The sequence below is a fragment of the Panthera pardus genome, unplaced genomic scaffold (assembly GCF_024362965.1).
Source record: "Panthera pardus isolate Hobbes unplaced genomic scaffold, ASM2436296v1 HiC_scaffold_27, whole genome shotgun sequence".
Lineage (NCBI taxonomy): Eukaryota > Metazoa > Chordata > Mammalia > Carnivora > Felidae > Panthera > Panthera pardus.
This window is the reverse complement of record NW_026526843.1, coordinates 85,448,399-85,467,821: the sequence shown is the minus strand read 5'-3', so window position 1 is coordinate 85,467,821 and position 19,423 is coordinate 85,448,399. Positions and strand designations below refer to the sequence as shown.

General features: G+C 42.0%; 1 pseudogene; it reads left to right on the top strand.

Moving 5' to 3' along the window:
* Window positions 1-5,624: 5,624 nt before the first annotated feature.
* LOC109248120 (nucleoplasmin-3-like) overlaps window positions 5,625-19,423 on the top strand; it is a 63,916-nt pseudogene continuing 50,117 nt past the window's right edge.

Sequence of the window (19,423 nt, the reverse complement as noted above, 5' to 3'; positions counted from 1 at the left end):
GATTAATGGTTGCCGAGGGCGGGGGGCTATGGAGGTGGAGGTGAGACCTAAAGAGCATAGAACTTCTTTTTGAGGTCACAAAAATGTTCAAAAGCTGACTGTCGTGATGGTTGCACGTCTCCGTGGCAATACTAAGAAACATTGACTTGTACACCTTAAAATGAGCACTGGGTGCTGTATGTAATCGACGAACCACAGGAATCTACCCCCAAAACCAAGAGCACATTTTACACACTGTATGTTAGCCAATCTGACAACGAGTTCTATTAATTAAAAAAAATTAGGGGCGCCTGGGTGGCTCAGTCGGTTGAGCGTCCGACTTCGGCTCAGGTCATGATCTTGAGGTTGGTGGGTTCAAGCCCCACATCGGGCTCTGTGCTGGCAGCTCGGAGTCTGGAGCCCACTTCAGATTCTGTGTCTCCCTCTCTCTCTGCCCCTCCCCTGCTCACGCTCAGTCTCTCTCTCTCTCTCTCTCTCTCAAAAATAAATAAACATTAAAATAAATAAATAATAAATAAAATTGATATACGTGGGTATAAATAGGTCAAAAGAATAAAAATAAAAATAAAATGTATGAATGGTGTGGTAGTTGAGTTATATCTCAACAAAGCTGTTACCAAAAGAACCCAACAACATAAAAACAAATAAAAACTAGGTGAAACAAGATGTAGAGTAAAATTTAGACCTGTAAATGCATATAATTGAAAACGAAATCTGAAAATTGATCTCAGGAAAATAAGCAAAAATAAATTTAAAAAAGGAAAAATAATGAAACAGAAAAAATATAGAGACCAACAAAACAAAAGGGTGGTCCTTCGAAAACACCAAATTTATAGACCTGTGATGAGGCCATCCATAAATTAAAGAAAAAAGGAATAACCAATACTACAAATAAACAAAGGGTATTTACTACAGTGTAAGAGACAAACATTGGTGGAACTGAATGGATAAATACACAAAACCACAATAATAGCTAGAGAGGTCAAAAGCCCTTTCTTAACAAATATATGGAAATAAGCAAGAATATAGAACTCAATGCTACCATCAACCAACAGGATCGAATTCACATTTATAGAATACTTCACCCCACAATAGTAGAACACACGTTCCTTTCAAGTGCCTATAATATATTTATTAAGATAAACCATATTCTGAATCACCAAACAAACCTTAACAAATTTTTAAATATTGAAATCATACAGTGTATACTTTCTGGCCATAATGGAGTCACACTAAAAGCTAATAACAGAAAGAGGGGCACCTGGGTGCCTCAGTTGGTTAAGCATCCGACTTCAGCTCAGGTCGTGATCTCACAGTTCGTGAGTTCGAACCCCTCATTGAGCTCTGTGCTGACAGCTCAGAGCCTGGAGCCTGCTTTAGATTCTGTGTCCTCTTCTCTCTCTGCCTATCCCCTGCTCACACTATCTCTCTCTCAAGAATAAATAAACATTAAAATTTTTTTAAAGTAAGTAAAATAAAATAAAATAAAAACCAATAACAGAAAGATAACAGGAAAATTTCTAAACAGTTGGAAAGTAAACAAAACACTAATAACCCATGGGTTAAAGAAGAAATATCAAAGGAAATCTAAAAATTCACAGGATTAAATGAAAAGACAACCTATCAAGATTTGTACGATGCGACTAAAGCAGCGTTGAGAGGGAAATTAATAGCACTAATTGCTTAGATTAGAAAGGAGGTCTCAAATCAATAATGTAATTTCCTACCTAAAGAAACTAGAAAAAAAGAAGAGCAAAACAAGTAGAAGGAAGGAAATAATAAGTAATACAGGTAGCAAAACTCAAGGAAATGGAAAACAAGAGAACAAAAGAGAAAAAAGATCAATGAAACAAAAAGCAAGAAAGATCAGTAAAGTTGACGAATCTCTCGCAAGAGTTATAAATACAAAGAGAGAAGACCCTATCACCAAAAATGGGAATAAAACTGGATATAACTTGCAGCCATTCATAAGGAAACTAAAGTGACACAGGCATCCTCAGAGATATTGCAGGTTCCAGACCACCATACTAAAGTAAACATAATAATAAAGTAAGTCAAATAAATTTTTGGTTTCCCAGTGCATATAAAAGTTATGTTTACATTATACTGTAGTCTGCTAAGTGGGCAATAGGATAATGTCTAAAAACAAAATACACATACCTTAATTTAAAAATACTTTACTGCTTGGTATGCCTGGGTGGCTCTGTCAGTTAAGTGTCAGACTTCGGCTCAGATCGTGATCTTGTACTCTGTGAGTTCGAGCCCTGCGTCAGGCTCTATGCTGACAGTTCAGAGTCTGGAGCCTGCTTCGGATTCTGTGTCTCCCTCTCTCTCTGCCCCCCACCCCAACTCATGCTCTCTCTGTCTGTCTCTCTTCAAAATAAATAATTTTTTTAAAAAGTTTAAAAATACTTTACTGCTGGAGCACCTGGGTGGCTCAGTTGGTTAAGCGTCTGACTCTTGATTTAGGCTCAGGTCATGAGCTCATGGTTCATGAGATCAAGCCCCACCTGGGGCCACTTGGAAGAGGCCACTTGGAATTTTCTATCTCCCTCTTTCTCTGCCCCTCCCCCACTTGCATGTGCTCGCTGTCTCCCTCTCTCTCAAAATAAATGAAATAAAACTTAAAAAATACTTTACTGCTAAAAAATGCTAACCTTCATCTGAGCTTTCAGTGAGTCGTAATCATTTTCTGGTGGAGGGTCTTGCTTCAATGTTGATGGTTGCTGGTCAGGGTGAAGACCATGAAGTTTTCCGTATCAATGGATCCTTCTTCTCAAAATGATTTCTCTGTAGTGTGAAATGCTGTTTGATAGCATTTTACCCACAGTAGAAATTCTTCCAAAATTGGAGTCAACCCTCTCAAACCCTGCCACTGCTTTATCAACTACGTTTGTGTAATATAATCCTTTGTGGTCACTTCAACGGTCTTCACAGCATCTTCATCAGGAGTAGATTCCGTCTCAAGAAACCACTTTCTTCGCTCATCCATACGAAGTAACTCCTCACCCCATAAAGTTTGATCATGAGATTTCTGCAATTCAGTCCCATCTTCAGCCTCCACGTCTAATTCTAGTTCTCTTACTGTTCCCCCCACATCTGCAGTTACTTCCTCCACTGAAGCGTTGAACCCTTCAGAGTCATCCATGAGGGCTGTGTCAACTTCTAAGCTCCTGCTCATGTTTACATTTTGACCTCTTCCCGTGAGTCACAAATGTTCTTAATGACATCGAGGATGGTGAATCCTTTCCAGAGGGTTTTTGATTTCCTTTGCACAGAGGAATCACAATCCATGCCGGCTACAGCCTTATGGGACGCATTTCTTAAATAAGAAGTTTTGAAAGTCAAACTACTCTTTGATCCATGGGCTGCAGGAGGGATTTTGTGTTAGCATTCACGAAAACAACATTAGTCTCGTTGTACGTCTCCATCAGAGCTCTTGGGTGGCCAGGTGCATTGTCAATGAATAGTAATACTTTTAAAGGAAGCTTTTTTTTCCCTGAGTAGGTCTCGAAAGTGAGCTTAAAAACATTCAGTAAACGATGTTGTAAACAGATGTGCTGTCATCCTGCTCTGAATTAGGTCTTGGTCTGACAGAATGTGGTGGCTAACTTGATCTTCCGTCTGGACCGCTAAAACTTTCTCCCTACCAGCAAGAAGGCTATTTCCCTTTCTTTCATTTGTGTGTTCACTGGAGGGCCACTTTCAGTTTCCTTCAAGAACATTTTCTTTGCACTCACAGCTTGGCTGTTTGACACGAGAGACTGGCTTTTGGCCTATCCCAGCTTGCAACATGCCTTCCTCAGCAAGCTGAATCATGTCTATGTGTTTCATTTGAAGTGGGACATACAACTCTTCCTTTCACTTGAACACTTGGAGGCTGTTGGAGGGTTAGTAACGGGCCTGATTTCAACATTGCTGTGTCTCAAAGGAGAGGGATGCCCGAGGAGAAAGAAATATAGGAAATGGCTGGTCAGGGGAACAGTCCGAACACACGCATTTGGGTGTTAAATTTGCCGTCGTATATGGGTGTGGTTCATGGGATCCCCAAACAATTACAACAGTAACATCAAAGACTGTTGATCACAGACAAGCTTAACAAATACAATAATCATGAAACACTTGGAGACATTGAAAGAATTATCAAAATGTGACACGGAGACACGAAGCGGGTCAATGGTGCCAGTGGACTCACTCAACCCAGGATTGCCACGGGCCTCCAATTTGTAAAAATGCAGTATCCGTGAGGCGCAACAAAGCGAAGCACAATCAAACGAGGCACGCCTGCATTACAAACAGCTTTATGCACATAAATTCGACAACGTAGATGGAACGGACTGACAGAGTAGAACCAAAAAAGCTCGAGAGCACCCACACACAAAAGGGAAGGAAGACAGCTTCGCTTTGCGTCCATCATCCCCTACCGCAAGCCGCCCCCCCAGCACTGCTCAGGGTCAAGAGGAAATTCCCAGCTAGAAAGAGCTTCCCTGGTGGGGAAAGAAAGACTGGTGTGAACGATCGTCTTCCCCAGCCTTGGAAGGCCCTGTGCGAGGGCTCCGCTTTGGTTTTCCCCCACCCAGGGACTGGAAAAGCTGGTGTGTATAGGGATGGCTAGGAACAAGGAAGAAAAGCTGGGGTTCCCAGGAGCAGGGACTCACTGGGAGCAACTGGGGTTCCCAGTGACCAGCTATGTAGGCAAGCGCAGCAGGTTTTGCCACTGACGAAACCCCCCCGCCGCCCCCCTGCTGCAGACTACACTGGCTTCGGCCCCCACGGGCATTTATATTCCCTGCTACCAGCTGCCTGAGTCCCTCATCACGCCATCCCCCTGCATAAGAGCAGGACACCAGCCTAGACCCTGTGTGGACGACCCACGCTGCTGGATGCGCGCTCTGGGCTAGGCTGGGCCGCTGTGTACCCGCATGCTGCGGGCCTGTCACCACGACCAGCCTCTATTGCCAGACCGAGCACACTCGGAGGGAGGCCTGCAGCCACAGGACAGCATGCCAACAAGCAGGGGACCCGCAGCTGCTTCTGGGGCCAAATCGGGCCCTTCCAGTTAGGTACTTGCACGCCCTTGGCACGAGCCCCGTCCCCAGCCTCCATTGTTGTGCTAGCACGGCCGGACTCAGCAGCCACATTAGTGCACATCACTAACGCTGACACCCGGGGCCTCCGCAGCCGTCAGTGCACCTGTAGGTGGCCCTGTCCCTTGCCGCCTGCCCTGGAACGCCTCACCTACAGCCAAGGATGTGCACACCGCCAACTCTGGCTACTACCACTGCTTGTCCCGGTCCCTAGCTACTGGGCCTGGAGGGATGGCTGAAGACCCCAGCAGCTCTTGTAACCTTTGTGTATCCCCTGCAGGGCCTGCCAAGGACCATGCAGTTGTCAGTGGCCTGAGTGGACGAGCCACCAGATTTTCCCCAGAGCTGGTGCTGCCACATGCCCTTGCACTTGGTGCCTTATACCACCAGACCCAGGGTCACAGCACGCTTCAGCACGCCCCCACCTGAAGTTGTCCCTTAATGAAGTCAACCCATGACATCTGGAGAAGGTGACTGCTTCTTCAAATGGGTAGATATCTGTGCAAAGCTCTAGGGATCACGGAGAATTAGGGAAACATGACAGGACCAGAGGAACATAATAACCTTCCAGTAACTGATCCCGAAGAAGTTGAGGTCCAGGAATTGCCCAACAAAGGATTTAAAACAATCGATCTAAAGATGCTCAGAGAACTACGAGAGAACACAGAGAAACCAAAACTAACTACTGGAAACCAAAAAGGCCAATGTGATAGTTAATTATACGGGTCAACTTGGTTGAGCCATCGCACCCAGATGTTTGGTCAAGCATTGTTCGGAATGTTTCTGTGAAAGTGTTTTTTGAATGGGCATAATAGTTACGTTGATGGCCTTTGTATAAAGCAGATTACTCTCCATAATGTGGGTGGATCTCATCCAATCAGCTGAAGGCCTTATTAGAACAAAAACTTTCCTGAGCAAGAAATTCTGCCAGCAGACTGCCTTTGAACTCCGACGGCCTCTCTTCCCGAGGTCTCCAGCCTGTAGCCCAATGTATGAGTTGTGGCACTACAACATGAATCGAATTCACAACTTCCCAGGGTGCCTGCCATCAAAGTGAGGGCATTGATTGAAAAGGAATGAGATCCTGAAAACTGGAATGGGGATGTATGGGAAGACCTGACGAAACTGGGGACATTGAACCTCTAAATTTGAATGAATCCTCATGGCCAGAGGAAGTAGCCTCAACAAAATAAAGGCCATGCATGACAAGCCCACAGTTACCATCATACTCGGTGATAAAAGCTTGAAAGCTTTTCCTTTAAAATCAGGAAAAAGACAAGGTGTCTCAGCCTCACACTTTTATTCAACATAGTACTGGAAGTCCTAGCCAGCATCAGGAAGGAAGAAGTTAAATCGTCTCTGTTAGCACACGACATGGTCTTAGACATAGAAAACACTAAAAACCACACCAAAAAAAAAAAAATGTTAGAATAAACAAATTTAGTAAAGTTGCAGGATACAAAATTAACACACAAAAGTCAGTTATGTTTCTATACACTAACGATAAGCTATCTAGAAAGAAATTAAGAAAGCAATGCCGTTTACAACTGCATTGAAAAGAATAAAATACTTGGGAACACATTTAACCAAGGAGGTGAAAGATCCTTATACTGAAACCTATAAGACTTCAATGAAAAAAATTGAAAAAGACACAAATAAATAGAAAGATATTTTATGTGCAAAGATTAGAAAAATTAATATTGTTAAAATACCCATACTACCTAAAGTGATCCACAGATCTAATACAGTCTCGATCAAAATTCCAGTGACGTCTTCCACAGAAGTAGAGAAATAATATTAAAATTCATATGGAACCACAATAGATGTCAAATGACCAAAGCGATCTTGAAACAAAAGAACGAAACTAGAGACATCACACCTCCTTATTTCAAACTATAGTACAAAGCTACGGTAATCAAAACAGTGTGTTACTGCCATAAAAACAGACACATAGACCAATAGAACAGAATAAGGAGCCTAGAAATAAACCAGTACATATATAGTCAACTCATCTTGGACAAAAGGTGCTAAATACCCAGTGAGAAAGGAGCGGTCTGTTCAATAAACCTGGGTACCCACACACAAAAGAATGAGATTGGACCCTTATGTTGGACCAAACACAAAATCCACTTGCAACGGATTAAAGACTTAAATGTAAGATTTGGAACTGTAAAGCTCCTTCAGAAAACATATGGAAAAGGCCCCTCAAGACTGGTTTTGGCAATGATTTGGGGCTAGGACATCAAAAGCATAAGCAACAAGAACAAAAATCGTAATGGTGAGAGCGGGCATCCTTGTCTTGCTCCTGACCATAAGGGAAAGGCTTTCAGATTTTCCCATTGAGCATATTAGCTGTGGGCTTTTCATATATGGCCTTTATGATGTTGAGGTATGTCCCAGAGATCCCGACTTTGTTGAGGGTTTTTTTTTTTATCATCAGGAATGTGTGCTGTATTTCATCAAATGCTCTTTCTGCATCTGTTGAGAGACTCATATGGTTTCTATCCTTTCTTTTATTAATGTGGTGTATCACATTAAAGTCTCAGCCTCAGCAATCAGACAACGAAAAGAAATACAGGGCATCCAAATTGGCAAGGAAGAAGTCAAACTTTCATTATTTGCAGATGACATGATACTCTATGTAGAAAACCCAAAAGACTCCACCGAAAAATTGCTAGAACTAACACACAAATTCAGCAAAGTCACAGGATATAAAATCAACATGCAGAAATCTGTTGCATTTCTATACACCAGTAACGAAGCGGCAGAAAAAGAAATCAAGGAATTAATCCCATTTACAAGGGCACCAGAAACAATAAGACACCTAGGAATAAGCCTAACTAAAGAGGTAAAAGATCTGTACTGTGAAAACTATAGGAAGCTTATGAAAGACATTGAAGACGACACAAAAAAATGGAAAAAGATCCCATGCTCCTGGATAGGAAGAACAAATATTGTTAAAATGTCGATACTACCCAAAGCAATCTACACATTTAATATGATCCCTATCAAAATACCACCAGCATTCTTCACAGAGCTAGAACAAACAATCCTAAAATGTGTATGGAACCACAAAAGCCCCTGAATTGCCAAAGCAATCCTGAAAAAGGAAAACAAAACTGGGGGCATCATGAGTCCAGATTTCAAGCTATATTACAAAGCTGTGCTTATCAACACAGGACGGTAGTGGCACAAAAACCGACACATAGATCCATGGAACCGAATAGAGAACCCATAAATGGGCCCACAGCTATATGGTCAACTCATCTTTGACAAAGTAGGAAAGAATATCCAATGGAAAAAAAGTCCCTTCAACGAATGGTGTTGGGAAAACTGGACAGCAACAGGCAAAAGAATGAAACTGGACCACTTTCTTATGCCATACACAAAAATAAATTCAAAGTGGTTGAAAGACCTAAATATGAGGCAAGAAAACATCAAAATCCTAGAGGAGAACACAAGCAGCAATCTCTTTGACCTTGGCCGTAGCAACTTCTTACTAGACACATCACCCAAGACAAGGGAGACAAAACCAAACATGAACTCTTTGGACTTCATCAAGATAAAAACCTTCTGCACAGCAAAGAAAACAATCAACAAAACTAAAAGGCAGCCTATGGAATGGGGGAAGATGTTTGCAAATGACATATCTAATAAATGGTTAGTATCCAACATCTATAAAGAACTTCTCAAACTCAACCCCCTCCTAAAAAAAAAAAACAACAACAAACAATCCAGTTAAAAAATGGGCAGAAGACATGAATAGACAATTTTGCAATTGTCTATTGTAAAATCCACATGGCTAACAGACATAGGAAAAGATGCTCAACATCACTCATCGTCAGAGAAATACAGATCAAAACCATGATGAGATAGCACCTCACACATTGTAAGAATGGCTAAAATTAACACCGCAGGAAACAACAGGTGTTGGTGAGAACGGTGAAGAAGGGGGATCCTCTTACATTGTTGGTGGGAATGCAAACTGGTGCAGCCACTCCGGAGAACAGCCTGGAGCTTCCTCAAAAAACTAAAAATAGATCTACCCTACAATCCAGCAGTTGCACTATTAGGTATTTACCCAAAGGATACAAAAGTACAGATTCGAAGGGGTACATGCGCCCCAATGTTTATAGCAGCACTATCAACAATAGCCAAACTATGGAGAAAGCCCAAATGTCCATCGACTGATGAATGGATAAAGAAGATGTGGTATAGACATGCAATGGAATATTAGCCATCAAAAAGAATGAAATCTTGCCACTTGCAACAACGTGGATGGAACTAGAACTTATTATGCTAAACGAAATAAGTAAATCAGACAAACATCACATGATTTCACTCATACGTGGAATTTGAGAGAAGTGACAGATGAACATAAGGGAAGTGGGGGGAAAAAGAAGAAAGGGAAGCAAGCCACAAGAGACTCTTTTTTTAAATTTCTTCTTTTTTTACGTTTATTAATTTTTGAGAGAGAGACAGATTGTGAGTGGAGGAGGGGCAGAGAGAGAACGGGAGACACAGAATCGAAAGCAAGCTCCGGGCTCTGAGCTGTCAGCACAGAGCCCGACGCGGGGCTCGAATTCACGAGCCATGAGATCATGACCTGAGCGGAAGTTGGACACTTAACCGACTGAGCCACCCAGGCGCCCCAAACCACAAGAGATTCTTAACGATAGAGAACAAACTGAGGGTTGACAGAGGGAGGTGAGTGGGGATGGGCTAGATGGGTGATGGGCATTAAGGAGGGCACTTGTGATGAACAGTGGGTATCGTATGTAAGTGACGAATCACTGAATTCTACTACTGAAACCAATATTGCACTGTAGATCAACTAACTAGAATTTAAATACATTCATCGAAAGCAAAGATAAACACGTGGGAAGATATCAAATTAAAAAGCTTCTGCACACACCAAAACGAAACAATCAACAGAGTGAAAAGGCAACCTACAGAATTGGAGAAAATGTATGAAGACTGAAATAGATATATACCTGAAAGGAGTTAATATCCAAAATACATAAGGAACTCATAAAACTCAAGAGCAGAAGCAAACAAACAATAACAATCCAATTTATAAGCGGGCAAAGGACATAAACAGCCATTTTTCCAAAACAGACATACAAATAGCCGACAGATATATGAGAGGGTGCTCAACATCACCAGTCATCAGGGGAATGTAAATCTAAACCACAAAGAGATATCACCTCACACCTGTCAGGATGACTATTAGAAAAACGACAAGAGGAAATGAGTGTGGGCAAGGGTATGGAAAGAAGGGAAGCCATCTACACTGTTTTCGAAATGTAAATTTGTACAATCATCGAGTAAAACAGTATGGAGTCTCCTAAAAAAAAAAAAATTAATCATAGAACTACCAAGTAAATCCAGAAATTCCCTAGGGTCATTGCAGCGTTATTGACAATAGCTGAGGTATGAAAACAACCTAAGTGTCCATTGATGGATGAATGGATAAAAAATATATTATATCTTACACGCATGTATTATATCTATTTAATGAAATGCTATTCAGCTATAAACATGAAGGAAATCTCGTCATTTTCAACAACATGGGTGAACCGTGAGGACATTATGCTAAGTGCGGTAAGTCAGACAGAGGAGGACAAATACTATAAGATCTCACTTATATGTGGAATCTAACAAAGCCCAACTCCTACAACGGGAGAGTAAAACAGTGTTTACCAGGAGCCGGGGGGGCGGGGGGAGGCAGGTTAGGTTGGGGGGAATGAAGAGACGTTGACCGGAGCGTGCACACTTGAAGTTATAAGAGGAGTACGTTCTGGGGACGTCCCGTAAGCATGGGACTATAGTTAACAAAACTGCCTTGTATACTTGAAAGTTGCTAAGAGACCGATTCTTAAATGTTCTCTCCATAACAACAACAAGAACAGAAACAACCAAATGCTAATTATGGGAGGCAAAGGATGTGTTAACTGCCCTTACCGTGGTAAGCATTTTGCAATATATAGGAATACGAAATCTTCACAGTGCACCCCTTAAACTTACACAATGTTATATATTACCCGTATCTCAGTAAAGCTGGAAAATGTGTGTCTGTTCCCAAATTCCACTCTTCATAAGGATACCAGTTCCATACTGGATTAGGGACTCGTCCTACCTCAATATGACCTCCTCTTAACTCTCACTAGTTAAGTGTCATCCTCAATGACACTATTTCCACGTAAGGTCACATCCCAAGGTACTGGGGGATAGGACTTAAATATGTGAATTCGGGGGGGGGGGGGGAACGTAAGTCAATCCATAAACATATGTTTCCATTATACGCATCAATTATAGCTAATGGGTATGTAGGTAGGTAGTGAAAGCCTGAAACATCATGGAAATGTTATGTAGCAATTCAAGGACAGTGATTACCTCCAGAGAGGGAGGGAGACAGGAAGAAAGGTTTAGGGATGGAACTCTCATAGTCTCCTTAACCTTATCTTAAAAAAGCAAAGCAAAACAAAACAAAACAGTTCTATTATGGCAAAATAACTGTTAAATCTGAGCTCTGAGTGACCGTTATATAGACGTATGTTGCATCATTTTCTAACCTCTTGGGAGTGTTTGATACTTTGTATCTATAAAAAAGTAATTCATTCTGGGGCGCCTGGGTGGCTCAGTCGGTTGGGCGTCCGACTTCAGCTCGTGTCATGATCTCTCACGTTCGTGAGTTCAAGCCCCGCGTCGGGCTCTGTGCTGACAGCTCGGGGCCTGGAGCCTGCTTCGGATTCTGTGTCTCCCTCTCTCTCTGCCCCTCCCCTGCTTGTGCTCTGTCTCTCTCTCTCTCTCTCCCTCCCTCCCTCAAAAATAAATAAACATTAAATTTTTTTTAAACAGTAATTCATTCCTTCATTCATTTTCTTGAAAGAAGTTACAAAGGACTGACTCACTAAGCTCAACAACACAGATAGCCCTTCCTCCAACAATGAGAGTTATGTCATTGTTTTTACATTTTAAAATCAAATGAAGCGTCGCTGTGATTTTAGTGATCCTGCTATTTATAAAAATCTATATCTTTAAAGACATGATTACACTCAATGGGCTAAGATGCTCCTGTCACGAGATATTAAGCCGCGTCTGAGACAGGCAAAGAGAACAAAATTCTAACCCCACAGTTTATGCTTATGCCATGGCCTACTCGTTGTGGCTAGAACGGGGGTAGAAACACGCAAAATCTTCCAAATCTTTCTTCCTCCTACCCTTTATCTCTGCGTCTTTTGAAAAGTGGGCTTGTAAAGTTCAGTTCATGTAAGTCCCATCTGTAAATGTGTTTTCTACTTAATGCTGGCTGCATCTATTTACACAAATTAAGAGGATACCTGAGTCAAAGGACCTCAGAGTCTAGCCCTGCTTTGCCAATAGCCGATTGCTTGCTTTGGGACAAGCTTTATTGGTTTGTTTTTTGTTTTTTTGTTTTTTTTTTTTTATCCGGAAAATGAAAGATTTGAATTGTTCTGAGATCTAAATGTGTTAAGAAACACAAAGATGATTTATGTAATTTGTGAAAATGTCAAACTTTCAGTTGACTATTCAGTTACGTGATGAGTTACCGTAGCTGATGTGATGAACTTTTTCTCAGAGTGGAATACAATCGCTTGTTTGTTCTGGCAACCTGGAGACACAATCTCTGTTAATCTGACCCGATCACACAGCCCCCCCAACGTAACATTATGCACGCATCGAGACTCCTGAAGCGCCTTGACAATGATAAAACACACGTCCTGGGAAGGAAAAAGACGTCTCTGTAAAATCTTGATGTCAGATGCAGCTTTCATCCAGGAGTCTTGAGCATGATTTTTTTCCTGAGCGGAACTTGGTGAAGTCTTGGCCCCTTAATCCCTCTCTGCAAGAAAGCCAATCATACCGACTATATCCTAGGTTTTATGGAAGATTTTGGGGGGCCACAGGGAAGAAGCGGGTTAGATGACACACAGTGTTCCACGTGAATACTCCCAAACAGAACCACCTCTGCTCCGAGACTCGTCGTTGAGATTTCCGCCGCTGGCTGTCTCTCCTTCCCCAGATTTGGCCCAAAGAGTGCCTAGTTCGCCTCTCCTCCTTGAGGGACTCTGGGCCTCGGAAATTCAATCCTCCCTCTCTGTATCCTTACTCAAGGATCTTTTCAACAAAGCTGGTCTATGCCTACAAAGAAATTCTTCTTCTTGAGGAAGAATTTGAAGGTAAACTTTTGCACCTGTAGGCATTTGCAGACACAGATCCCTTGCCTATTAATGGCTGTATTTAATGTGCAAGCAGCCTGCTTGACGCTCAGGTCTCGATTATGTACCAAGCCTTTGGACTTTTGCCTCCAGAAATGGTGCCCCTCACCCCCAATGCAGCACAGGCAACAGACCTTCCAGGCTACCTCCCAGGCACCAAAATTATTAGCAGACACTGAAGTTGCCTTGGACCCAGCCCCTAATTGCATCAGAACCTGGCTACTCGAAGACTGGCTTTCTTAATCTATCCAAACTCAATTGGAAAAATCTACTTAATTAAATAGGAAAGTGGTTAACATTGTGCAAGTACAATTTTCTCAGATGATTAGACACTTTTTCTTTTGAAATGAATAAATAAAAGGGAAAGAGGGGCAGAATAATAATGGTACAGGTTTTACTTTTCTAAAGTTGGAATAAAATTAGCATAATTTCCCTTTTATTAAGCTACAGTAGATAGAAGGCACATTATAGACACTGTAGGTGGAGTTGTGGGTGGACACAGAAGAGGGGTAATGAGAGAGCATTGAAAATACAGCTGAAATAATGAATCAGGCTGTAGAATGGAAGGATCCCTGATTTGATCACAGACAAAGGGGATGGAGAATAAAGAATACAAAAAGAACAAGGAACACTTCACCGTTGATGGGGGCTTCAAAAGTTATACTTTGTGCTCAAAGAGGAAGAAAGCACAATAATATCATTCATTAAACTATCTAATTTTATTCAGACTAATCATGATGGAAATGGAAGGTACCTTTGATCTGGAGCAAACTTGCTAGAATGTCAGAACCTTGGGGGTAGTGGTCATTTTGCCCACCCCCCTCAAAGCACGGACAATGCAACCCTCCACATATACCTTCCCTGTGCCATTCATTGTACAGACGAGGAAAGGAAGGCCCAGGGAAGGTTTGCAGAATAAGTGTTTTTTTTGAAACATTGTAGAGCTTTGTGACGCCGGCAACCAAATCTCCACGTGATTTCTACAGAGCGGGCTCCACTGCTTGACGTAAAGCAGAAAGCGAATCAAGAAATTATTAACAGGATTGGGCCAATCGATCTAGATTCTTAAAGGATGTATACAGACGAGGAAGTGACTCTGAATCTGTGATTTCTTCACCTGATCTGTGCCAGGAATAATATTTAGATGGCCCCATTGTTTCAGCTACAAATCTGGAAAGCCCGAGAGTTACCTGGACAATATTTTCCCTCCCCACACGTAGGCAGTTAGATAGCAAAGTCTCTGGCCCAAAATGCGTCCTGGGATGTCACCTTCTCAGCCAGCTTTCTCTCTGTGTCTCCCACACAATGGTCCCACTCTTGAAATTTTCTCCCTGCTCGGGATCTTCTTTTCAGTCTCCTCCCAGACTTTCTTACTTCCCACTCACACATCGTTTACCCCTCCCCATAGTCCCTACTCTCTTCTTCTCATTATGATTCCTCTTGACAGCTACTGAGAGATGCTTTGATGGCCCACTAAATATGAGGCCCAATTTTTCCTTAATGTGAAAAAGTTAGATCCCCCTTACTCAAAGACGAGGGCCATTCTTCTCCAGAAACATAATTCATGGTGTGGTTTCCCGTGCCCACCCCCCCCCCCCAGAGATTTTCTTCCTAGAGAAGAAGGATCTTCTGTATATATTAGGATGAGCCGTTCTGACGCAGTTACAAAAAAATAGTAAAAAGTGAGGTTTTCCCTGAAAACAAAGGGAAACGCTGGATCCTGCTACAAGGTCCGCTTCTTCCCATGATGGATAATCTCTTCTTGGTATCCATCTTAGAACTTGCAAATACCAGCCAGATGCATGCAGTTCGTCCCTTCTTGAGCCTCCCTGCAGGAATTCTGGCTGTGCTTCAAACAACTCACCTGAGATCGTGCTGTTCTCAGCCACCTTAGCTGGTGGAGACTTTCAGCTAGTCTTTGATTCAGCACGTTATTTGTCAAGCTTATAACGTCTGCAATCATTGTTATGTCTGTTTTCTTACATTGAAATTTCGGTTGCGTTCTCCCAGGGCAGCAACTCTGTTGCTCCTGGTTTGGTGTCACTCCCAGTGACAGTTTCTGGCTCATAGCACGTGCTCAGTAAATACTTGTTGAATGTTAGGTAAGTGACCTAATACAAGGTTGGTGATCAAGGTTCTGCCACTTACGGACGGCTCTCTAGGGTGACAACTTATCTGTACATATGGCCCAGAAACATCACGAGCCACCTGAATTGAGGATGTTGGGCTGAGCCAAGAGGTTGTCTAACCTTCTGTGGGCAAGAAATTTGCCCCTATGCCACCTATGGTAGACCGAATCATGGAAATCAATTCTTCACCCTTCCTATCCTCGTGCTTTCTGTGGCCTTTGATTTTAGATTCAGTCATGTCTTGCTTTGGCCAACGTCGGCTGAAGTGATGCTGAGTCAATCCTGAGCCCAGACCTCAAGAGCCTTTGCATGTTTCTGTGAAGAGCTGAGCCGAACTGGAAAAAAAAATCTGAGCTTCCAGGTAGTCAGTTAACAAACCCAAAGGGGCGCCTGGGTGGCTCAGTTGGTTGAGCGACCGACTTCGGCTCAGATCATGATCTCGCGGTCTGTGAGTCCTAGCCCCGCATCGGGCTCTGTGCTGATGGCTCGGAGCCTGGAGCCTGCTTCGGATCCTGTGCCTCCCTCTTTCTCTGCCCCTCCCGCACTCTCTCTCTCTCTCTCTCTCTCTCTCTCTCTGTCAATAATATAATAAAAACATGTTAAAAAGATTTTTTAAAAAAGATAACAAGCCCAAAGGAAATAACAGCCAAGCATTTAATCACTTACTGTGGTATTATAAGCAAGAGAATAAACAGTAGAAAGTGTTAGTTTCCCCAGTGTTCCATTTTCCACCATGAAAGAGCACCAGGTGAAGGTCAGATACATCATTGGATGGGAGGAATCATCTCATTGCTGAGGGAGCCCCAAGCAAAAAACCTCCTTCCATTAATGGATCTGGAGGTGAGGGGAAGAAAGAGAAGGAAAGGTTAAGAGTGGAAAGTACTGAATATTGAGGTAGAGTGGGTAAAATATGCTTTAGAATCCCTGAAAAAATATTCTCGGCAGAGGTGACAGAGAGATGCACTAGCCAAAGGTCCCTAATAAAGAGGCCTCCGAATGGAGGTGCCGTGGCTAGGAAAGCAGATGTGCATAAGAACATGGCTGGTTGAGGGGCACCTGGGTGGCTCAGTCGGTTGAGTGTCCGACTTCGGCTCAGGTCATGATCTCATGGTTTGTGGGTTCGAGCCCCGCGTTGGGCTCTGTGCTGACAGCTCAGAGCCTGGAGCCTGCTTCGGATTCTGTGTCTCCCTCACTCTCTGCTCCTCCCCTGCTCATGCTCTGTCTCTCTGTCTCTCTGTCTCTTTCTCTCAAAAATAAATAAACATTAAAAAAATTAAAAAAAAAAAAAAAAAGAACATGGCTGGTTGGGAGGCCTGAATCCCTGACTGCAGCTCCCTTTACAGACTGTAACTCGTTATCTGTGCACCAAGTCTGGTGTGGAGAGATGACAGCTTTGGCCAATGAGGCCTGGTAGGTAGGCCCTTCGTAATGGCCAGAGTGGCCAGGCCTGAAAGATCACATTTAGATGTTTGACCGAGAGCCTGACTTCTCAGTTTCCATTTGCCATGTTGGACCGCTGCCATTACGATGAGAAGAGCTTCCTCGAGTAGCTACTGCCTCTTTATCCTGGGTCCCAGAATGAACACATACGGAGTAGAGCCACGCCAGTTGACTTAAAGACATACAGTAAAGGCAGAGCTGCCCTAGCCATGAGAAAATGAAGGTGAGCCATCACGTGGAGCCCAGCCTGCATCAGCAGAGCCAATTTAACTGATCCATAGATCTGTGAGAATAAAGGCTGGCTAATTTCAGCCACTAAGTTTGGGGTGTTTGTTACACATTATTGCGGCCACTAAGTTTGGGGTGTTACCCATTAATGTGGCATAGCTAATAGATACACTACCCTCTCTCCAGCTGTCATGGGTGTGGGCCTTTGCCAGACGTCCTTATTTCAATCAAATGTTACCAAAGATGCAAAGAGACTGGAAAAAAAAAAACACTCACAGCGAGAAGACGAATGAATCAATCAAGAGAAGTCCAGAAATGATAGAGCTTAGTAGACAAAGACACTTAACTTGTTAACAAGTGTTCAAGAAGCTACATGACAGATTGAACATGTTGAAAATGGGAGATAAAACAAAGACATCAATTGGGCTTTTAATTCTAGAGATAAAAAGACTACAATTTCTAGGCACTGTATAGAATTAATGGCAGATTAGACATCGCAGAATGTCTAGTTCTGACCTTGAACACATAGCAATAAAAAACATCCAAGAAGATGGGAAAAATAATAGAACATTAATGGGTTGTACAACAATTTCTAGCAGCCTAATGTATGTAAAATTGGAGTCCTCGAAGGAGAGGATTTGGGGGAAAGGAGGAGAAAAAAGTCCCTGAAAAAATAATAGCAAAAAAAATTTTGATGCAAACTATAGGTGAACATATTTTAAAAGTTCAACAAATCCCTAACACAAATAACAGAGAGAAAATTACATCGAGGCGCATAATAAATTTCACAAAACAATTGATAAAGAAAAGAAATCTAAAAAGTACCCAGAGAAAAAGACACATTAAGTCCAGAGGAACAAAGGCACGACATATTCAAAGCATTGAAAGAAAAACAACTGTCCACGTAGAATTCTTTCCCAGTGAAAATATATTTCAAACTTAAGGCAAAATAAAGGCATTTTCAGACACATAAAAGCTGTGCTCTAAAAAGCAAATTCCTTCAAGAAGAAGGAAAATGATTTGAGATGTACATCTGGATCTACACAAAGTCAGGAAGATCAGCGGAAATAATAACTACATGGATGGATATTAAAAATAAGTTCTCATTGCTTAAATCCCTTTTAAGATATTACTGATGGTCTAAAGCAGGAATTGGAAATCTTTTTCTGTACAGAGCCCAGTCCAAAGTATTTTACGCTTGGTAGCTTATATGGTCTCTGTCACAACTACTTAATGTTGCTGTTTTTACATGAAAGCACCCATAAGCAATACGCAAATGAGTACATGTCACGATTTTCCAATAAAACTTTATCTACAAAAACAGATGGTGGTCTGGACTTGACTCATGGGCTATAGCTTACCAAACCTTGGTTTAAAACAAAAATAACAATATATTGGAGGGTTTATAACATATATACACATAAGATAGATGCCTCCCAAAAGGCACCATGACTGGAAGGGAAAAAGGAAAATATATGTAACAGAAAGGCTGTTATACTACCCGTGAAGTGTATCATTTGAGGATAGACTAGTATAACGTAAGGATGTACATTATAAAACCTAGAGCAGCCACCAAAATAACCAAACAAAGCATTATAGTCAATAATTCAACAAAGGAGATAAAACAGAATCACAAAAAATCAACCCAAAAGAAGGCAAAAAAGAGAGCAGAACAAAGAACAGTTCGAAGAAAATAAATAGATGTTTGACTTAAACACAATCAATAATCAAATAAAATATAAATGATCTTGACACTCCAATTAAAACTTCATAAAGGCTCAGATTAGGTTTAAAAAATCAGGATCAAACTATGCTTTGCCTATAAATAGCTTACAAATTAAAAATGTGAAATGGCAGACCATGATAACACTAATCAAAATAAAGCTGAAGTGGGGCGCCTGGGTGGCGCAGTCGGTTAAGCGTCCGACTTCAGCCAGGTCACGATCTCGCGGTCCGTGAGTTCGAGCCCCGCGTCAGGCTCTGGGCTGATGGCTCGGAGCCTGGAGCCTGTTTCCGATTCTGTGTCTCCCTCTCTCTCTGCCCCTCCCCCCTTCATGCTCTGTCTCTCTCTGTCCCAAAAATAAATAAAAAACGTTGAAAAAAAAAATTTAAAAAAAAAAAAAAAAGCTGAAGATACATTCATATCAAAGTAGATTTCAGAAAAAGTAATATTACTAGGGATAAAGACAGTAAGCTTGTAAGTGGGTCAGTTCATCAAGAGAACACATCAATCCTAAACATGTATTCACCTTAAAACTGAACATCCATACTGAAAAGTTTAACTGTATTTGCAAAC